Here is a 6863-nt window from a genome sequence, read left to right as displayed (position 1 = left end):
CTCATATATATATATATATTAGTTCCAACGCTAAAATGTTGCTCATGTTGTGCTTAAGTGTGCTATTATTTGGTAATTATTTGGTAGAGCACCCACTTCCCATGCTGGAGACCCGGGTTCGAGACTCGCTCAGAGTTGTATTTATATATTATTTCAGAATTTCTTGCAATAGTTTAAGCAACATATCGCTTAAACGGTAATAGCAACAATGTATTTTTCACGGACTTCAGACCGCTACTGTGTGTGTGTGTGTGTGTGTGTGTCGTCAGCTAGAGTGAGTGAAGAGGTTTCGGGCTTCGTACAGACATGTAAGCATGGTCAGCCAGCCAATCAAAGCTCCCCTGGGAAATCGGGGAAATCTTTCTCGGCCAATCACATCGGCCCGTTACATCCGTTACATGTTTCTTCCCCAATCCCGGCGCTGAAAAGATGGACAGACAATGATGGCCACGCCCATCCGAGCCAATCGAATCTCTCGCAATTTGATCATTCTCCGCTAATCGCGTTCGTTCGCGCCGATGGGCCCGCCCACGGAAACGGATGAATCCGCCAATCAAATCGTGCACGCGCAGTGACGTGTCATTCGAGTTACGTGTTTTCACCTGCAGTGTGTGTTTTCGTATATCGCGTATTTACCTGTTTATTTTAATAACTTTTGGAGTATTATAATCATGTGCTGTGATTAACCTTAATTTTTAGGAGGATTTGGAACATTATACCGCCCCAGGTAAGAGCTGTTTTTTGTTTAAATCCATGCCTCGATGTGTATCATGTATTGATATGCGTTATAAGTATACAAAAAAATTATTCATCATAGTGTACTGGTATTATTCATCATAGTGTACTGGTATTATTCATCATAGTGTACTGGTATTATTCATCATAGTGTACTGGTATTATTCATCATAGTGTACTGGTATTATTCATCATAGTGTACTGGTATTATTCACCATAGTGTATTATTATTATAGTGTGCATTATTATGTACAATTTATAATATAAGAGGGCTGGAAATTGTACGGAATTGCATGTTGTTCGTTTTTATTTATTTAATTATGATATTATTCAATTCAACATGCTGAATTTAACTTTCACAGATTTTCAACTACTAAAGCCTCAAAAATCAAAAGGCCATGGCAGTTTTCCAGCACAGGTGTGTGTCCCTCTGCAGCTGGGGACAGACCTGCTCCTCACCAGAGGGTATGTATAGAAAAGACAAAGCCATACCATGTTATCTATAGGTTTTGTGCCAACTGACAGTGTTTTTTTTTTAATGTTACAGATAAGTAAATGTCCAGTGCAGGCCTGTGGACACATGACTTTTTTCAGATTCTCCCACTCAAGTTATTGAGGAGAATTTGGTATGTAAATATCTCAGTATATTACATCTGAAATATCTCACCTAAACTCTTTACCCACTGCTTAAATTTTACTGCCATATATGTAGACTGTTAATGTATATTTTTTTCATCATGTTTTACGCATACTGGCGCAAACTGGTGCTGTTTCCATCGAGCCCAGCACTTTTATCAAGCATGGTCCCCACACCGAACCCACATTCGGACCCTGGACATGGACCCTGGAGCCTCAGCAACCAGCACTCCCCAGCCCAGCAGCGCTCCACCCTACTTGATGGTCCATCAACCAAGCCGTGTTCCTCCAACAGCATTTCAACCACCTGTGCCACGTCAACCACGTGCATACATTAGGTGAAGGCCGACACTTGCAGAAAGTGTGGTTGTTCTAGGACATCAGCAACTGGACATAGCCAAGACAAGGCCAGAATTTATTGTCCAGTGACAGAGATGATGACAGAACAACAGTTGCTCAAAAAAATAAAGAAAATATAGATATGTTGCATATAGCACTTGTATTCTTACAAAGTTACATGTATTTTATATTTAAATATTTGATGTTTAAATAGTATTTTTCTGTTTTGTTTATAGTTTAATATATTGCTATTTTATAATTTGTCACTTGTATTTATTATTAGGGTACATGTATTAAATAATGTATTATTTAAATTGTATTTGCACATTATTCAACTGCTGCTATACGTACTGTATTGTCTCTTTGCACTGTGTTTTGTCTTGCACTGTTTGCACCAAGTTGCACACGATGTACTTTATGAAGCTAGGACAGCTTACTTTCCGTCCTTAGCTCTGTGTTTTGTAATTATGTTATGTTGTTTATGTAGCACCAGGGTCCTGGAGAAACATGGTCTCATTTCACTGTGTACTGCATCAGCTATATGTGGTCAAAAGGACAATAAAAGATTCTTGACCTGACTTGAATGTATTCTTTGTTTTATCATTATAAGTTTATTTAGGTGTGTGCTTCAACATATATATTTAATAATATAAATATTGGTAGGTTTTTGTTTTAATTAAAAAAATTACAAAACAGGTGCATATAAATCACATGTGGCACTCTGTCTCTCCTTTGCTTTCTTTCTTTTCTTCTCTCTTCTCTCTTTTCTTCCTTCCCCTCCTTCCCCATTTTTTTCCTTTCTTCCCCACCCGAAGCAGACTATTGAACTTTGGCGCAGCTAGTAGAGCGGTGGACTGTAGGTGCTTACAAATGAACATCCTTAGGTTGCCGTTTCAAATCTGGCTCGAAGGATGGCGTTTACCAGCCTCCGGGAAGCACGCCGTTTGTGTGCTGCCGCTAGCTCTGGCCGGGCACAAAAAAAGAGCTTGCTTCCCTGACCGGGAATCGACCCTGGGCCGCCCCAGCGAGCTCGCCGAATCCTAGCCATTAGACCACCAGGGAGACCCAGACAGGTTTGTGGGCCTCGTGCGGCTGGGTGCAGCACCCAGGATTGGCCTCTAGTGGCGATTTACGGCAATTCCGGATGAGTTACACCCGAGGAAACAGCAGTTTAAACAAATTCGCTTTAAGATCAACAGACTGTCTCAAAAGACTTAAAAGAGGTCTCAGCTGCAGGGTCACCAGTTTGCAGTCTGTCCAGAGTCCCCGTGCGTGTACACCTGGTGTTCTCCGGTTTCCTCTCACCACCAAAAGACACGCCAGTAGGTGGATCGGCTGAAACAAATTGCTATTGGGTATGAGCGAGTGCGTGAATGTGTTTGCACAGTGCCCTGTGATGAGCTGGTGAACCATGCAGGGTGTACTGCTCACCGATCAGGTCTAGACAAGAACAGGTATCTCTGTCCTATGGAAAAGCTTTGACGTGCAGCGATGCACACAAATGTTCACATCTGACCGTTTTGGCCCATCGCTTTTGAGGTGCCTGGTGGACAGAGTGAAACCCTGCGCATTAGGTCCTCTCTGTATTTACTTAGTTTAAGTCAACGCACCGGCGAGGGCGGCCACGCGTAGAAACCTGAGATTGCAAACGGGATTGTAAAGTTTGTCGGTGAAGAACTTTCCCGTTTGCCAGGTCGCTACCAAAAGGCGGCCCTGAGCCCTCCCTTCGATAGCTCAGCTGGTAGAGCAGAAGACTGTAGGTGCTTACAAATGGACATCCTTAGGTCGCTGGTTCAAATCCGGCTCGAAGGACGGCTTTTACCAGCCTCTGGGAAGCGCGCCGTTTCAGTGCATCGGCTTCTTGCGGCCGCTAGCTCTGGCCGGGCGCGAAAAGGAGCTCGTTTCCCTGACCGGGAATCGAACCCGGGCCGCGGCGGTGAGAGCGCCGAATCCTAGCCACTAGACCACCAGGGAGATATGGACAGGCCTGTGGGCCTCGTGCAGCTGGGCGCAGCACCCAGGATTGGCCTCTAGTTCCGATTTACGCCAATTCCGGATGAGTTACACCTGAGGAAACAGCAGTTTAAACAAATTCACTTTAAGATCAACAGAATGTCTGCACAGACTGTCTCAAAAGACTTAAAAGAGGTCCCACCTCTCAGCTGCAGGGTCACAAGTTTGCAGTCTGTCCGGAGTCCCCGTGTGTGTACACCCGGTGTTCTCCGGTTTCCTCTCACCTCCAAAAGACATGCCAGTAGATGAGCTGGCGAGCCATACGGGGTGTACCGCTCACCGATCAGGTCTAGACAAGAACAGGTATTTCTGTCCTATGGAAAAGCTTTGACATGCAGCGAAGCACACAAACGTTCACATCTGACCGTTTTGGCCCATCACTTTTGAGGCGCCTGGTGGACAGCGTGAAACCCTGTGCATTAGATAGATAGATAGATAGATAGATAGATAGATAGATAGATAGATAGATAGATAGATAGATAGATAGATAGATAGATAGATAGATAGATAGACAGACAGACAGACAGACAGACAGACAGACAGATTCAACTTCATTGTCATTGCAGAGTGCAGGTACATAGCAGTGAAATGCTGTTTAGCATCTACCAGAAGTGCAAATAGTAGAAATTCTGCCAATGAACAGGTGCAGATAAATATGTAAATTTGTACATCGATAAATAAGGCTATGTCAGAGTATGCATAGAGAAGTATGTGCAAGTAATATTTACAGTAGATAAAGTGACAGGTGTAATTATAATTGTGCTAAAAATGTGTGCATTATGTAAAATGTATGTACAACAGTAACAGATAATATACATATATTATATAGTATGTATAAATATAGTATATGTAAATGTATATAAATAGATAGACAAATAGATAATACTAGGTGTAATCTATGAAATGGACAATATGTACAATAATTATATTACACACTGAGAAAAAATTATATTATAACAGAATGTACAACAGAATGTTTAACAGTGAAAAATATTATATTAACAGAATGTACAGAGTGGAGCAGAACTGTAAAGTGGTAAGTGTAGAAAGACATGAGTGTCCTAGTGGTGTAGTGTAGAGTTCAGTAGATTTATGGTTGAAGGAAAAAAACTGGCCCTAAACCTACTGGTTCTGGTGAGGATGGACCTGTATCTCCTCCTGGATGGAAGGTTGAACAGTTTGTGACTCGGGTGGGAGGAGTCTTTGATTATTTTGTGTGTTCTGCGCAGACATCTACTGTGGTGAAGAGACCCAATGGCAGGTAGTTGGGTGCCGATGACGTGTTGGGCAGTTTTCACAACCCTTTGCAGAGATTTCTTTTCACACATCGTGGAGCTGCCATGCCACACTGTGATGCAGCTCGTCAAGATGCTCTCAATGATGCAGGGGTAAAAGTTGGTCAGGATCTTGGGGGATAGGTGAACTTTCTTCAGTCTCCTTAGGAAGTAAAGACCCTATTGTGCCTTCCAAAACAGAGTTGAGGTGTTCAGATGCCAGGACAGATCCTCAGAGATGTGGACACCCAGGAACTTAAAGCTGGAGACACGCTCTACTTCAGACCCGTTGATGTAAATAGGGGAGTGTCTGCTGCTGTTAGATATCCGGAAGGTCTGGAGAAAGTGCAGGCCACTCCATTTGAGGTACCCCAGCCTCCAGCAGCTGTTCCCTAATGATGCGACCTCGATGAGCTGTAGGATTGTCGTCCATGATGAAGAAATTAGGCCTGTATTGTTCATGCAGGGGCACAATGACTGGATTAATGATGTTATTCAGGTAGTACTGGCTTGTCACTGTACCATTCACAAGATGTAGGGCAGTTCTGTATTGAGTAGACACACCTGCCCAGACTGTAACACCACCACAGCAGTGGCTGATGCATAGCGCTCTCCTTGACGTCTCCAACATCGTTGGCAGCCATCATTTCTGCTCAACGTGAATTGACTTTCATCAGAGAACAGTACTGAGGTCCACTGGTCCCTTGTCCAGCGTAAATGCTCCCTGGCCCGACGCCTGTGCCTGGTGGTGTGGTCAGGTACCCTTGCAGGTCGTCTAGCACGCAGACCACATTGATGTAAACGGTTTCAAATGGTCTGACATGACACTTGGGTGCCTCTTACCTCCCTTAAATGTGCCTGGAGTTGAGTGGCATTCATCATCCGGTTCCGCAGGGCACTGTTCACAATGAAGTGGTCATCAACGTGGGATGTGGACAAAGGACGTCCACTTCTATGCCTTTCTGTGATTCTTCCAGTCTCTCTGTATCTCTGTTGCAACCTGCTGATGACACTCTGTGACACTCTAAGCTCAGTGGCCACTTCCCTCTGAGAACATCCTGTTTGAAGCCTCGCAATGGCGAGGTACTGTTGGTCAATTGTTAGGTGTGGTCTTGGTCTCATGATGTCAAAATGTAAACACCATGATGAAGAGGACTGTTTAAATACCAATTCTAATTGAACCAGAAAATTTATTGGTCAATTCATGGATCAAACACCAGTTGTGAATTTTGCCGTTAAGCACCTTATTAGAAAACAGCAAGTTATGCAAAAAGTACTGAAACACTGAACAGTTGGACATGTGCATTCAAAAGTGTAGAGAAGGTCAAATTAAGTTCACCTGTAAAGGTTATAGTGCATTTTAGGTGCATCCTGAAATTTCACCCGAAAGCCGAATATCCTTAACTTTTTTTTAAATTTATATTATTAAATCTATATTTAATAATATAAATATTGATAGTTTTTCGTTTATAGATTTCTATACTTTGTTAGTATTTTATAATAATTTATCACTTATGTATATTGTTATGGTGTGTGTCTTGGGCTGTATTATTCTTATCTTTGAAAAAAAAAAGACAATATTTCTAACAGTAGGTCGTACTGAGAAGCCATATTTTGCAGATAATTAAATAATCGAAGTCAACTAACTACACAGGACTTAGAACTTGACTCATTTTGACAGCAGGGCTGTTTCTGTAGACTAACAGTTGCCATTTCAAAACAGAATGCAATATTTAATCCTTGTCTGAGGTGGGATTCGAGCCGGGTCGCTGTGGATGGGAGGGGGACTTGAATTTTTACTGATTTGTTTTGTAAAAAAGCACATATTTAAATAAAAATTTACAAAACAGGCGTATATAAATCACA

General features: G+C 42.5%; 2 non-coding genes across 2 annotated transcripts; one reads left to right on the top strand and one right to left on the bottom strand.

Moving 5' to 3' along the window:
• Positions 1–3433: 3433 nt before the first annotated feature.
• trnay-gua (transfer RNA tyrosine (anticodon GUA)) lies at positions 3434–3522 on the top strand. The gene is given in 2 exon segments: positions 3434–3470; positions 3487–3522. It is a non-coding gene; the product is annotated as a tRNA-Tyr (tRNA).
• Positions 3523–3612: 90 nt separating this feature from the next.
• On the bottom strand, positions 3613–3684 carry trnae-cuc (transfer RNA glutamic acid (anticodon CUC)). The gene has a single exon. It is a non-coding gene; the product is annotated as a tRNA-Glu (tRNA).
• Positions 3685–6863: the final 3179 nt, after the last annotated feature.

Source organism: Hemibagrus wyckioides, linkage group LG09 (assembly GCF_019097595.1).
Source record: "Hemibagrus wyckioides isolate EC202008001 linkage group LG09, SWU_Hwy_1.0, whole genome shotgun sequence".
In the NCBI taxonomy this organism is placed as follows: Eukaryota; Metazoa; Chordata; class Actinopteri; order Siluriformes; family Bagridae; genus Hemibagrus; species Hemibagrus wyckioides.
This window is presented reverse-complemented; position numbering and strand designations above follow the sequence as displayed.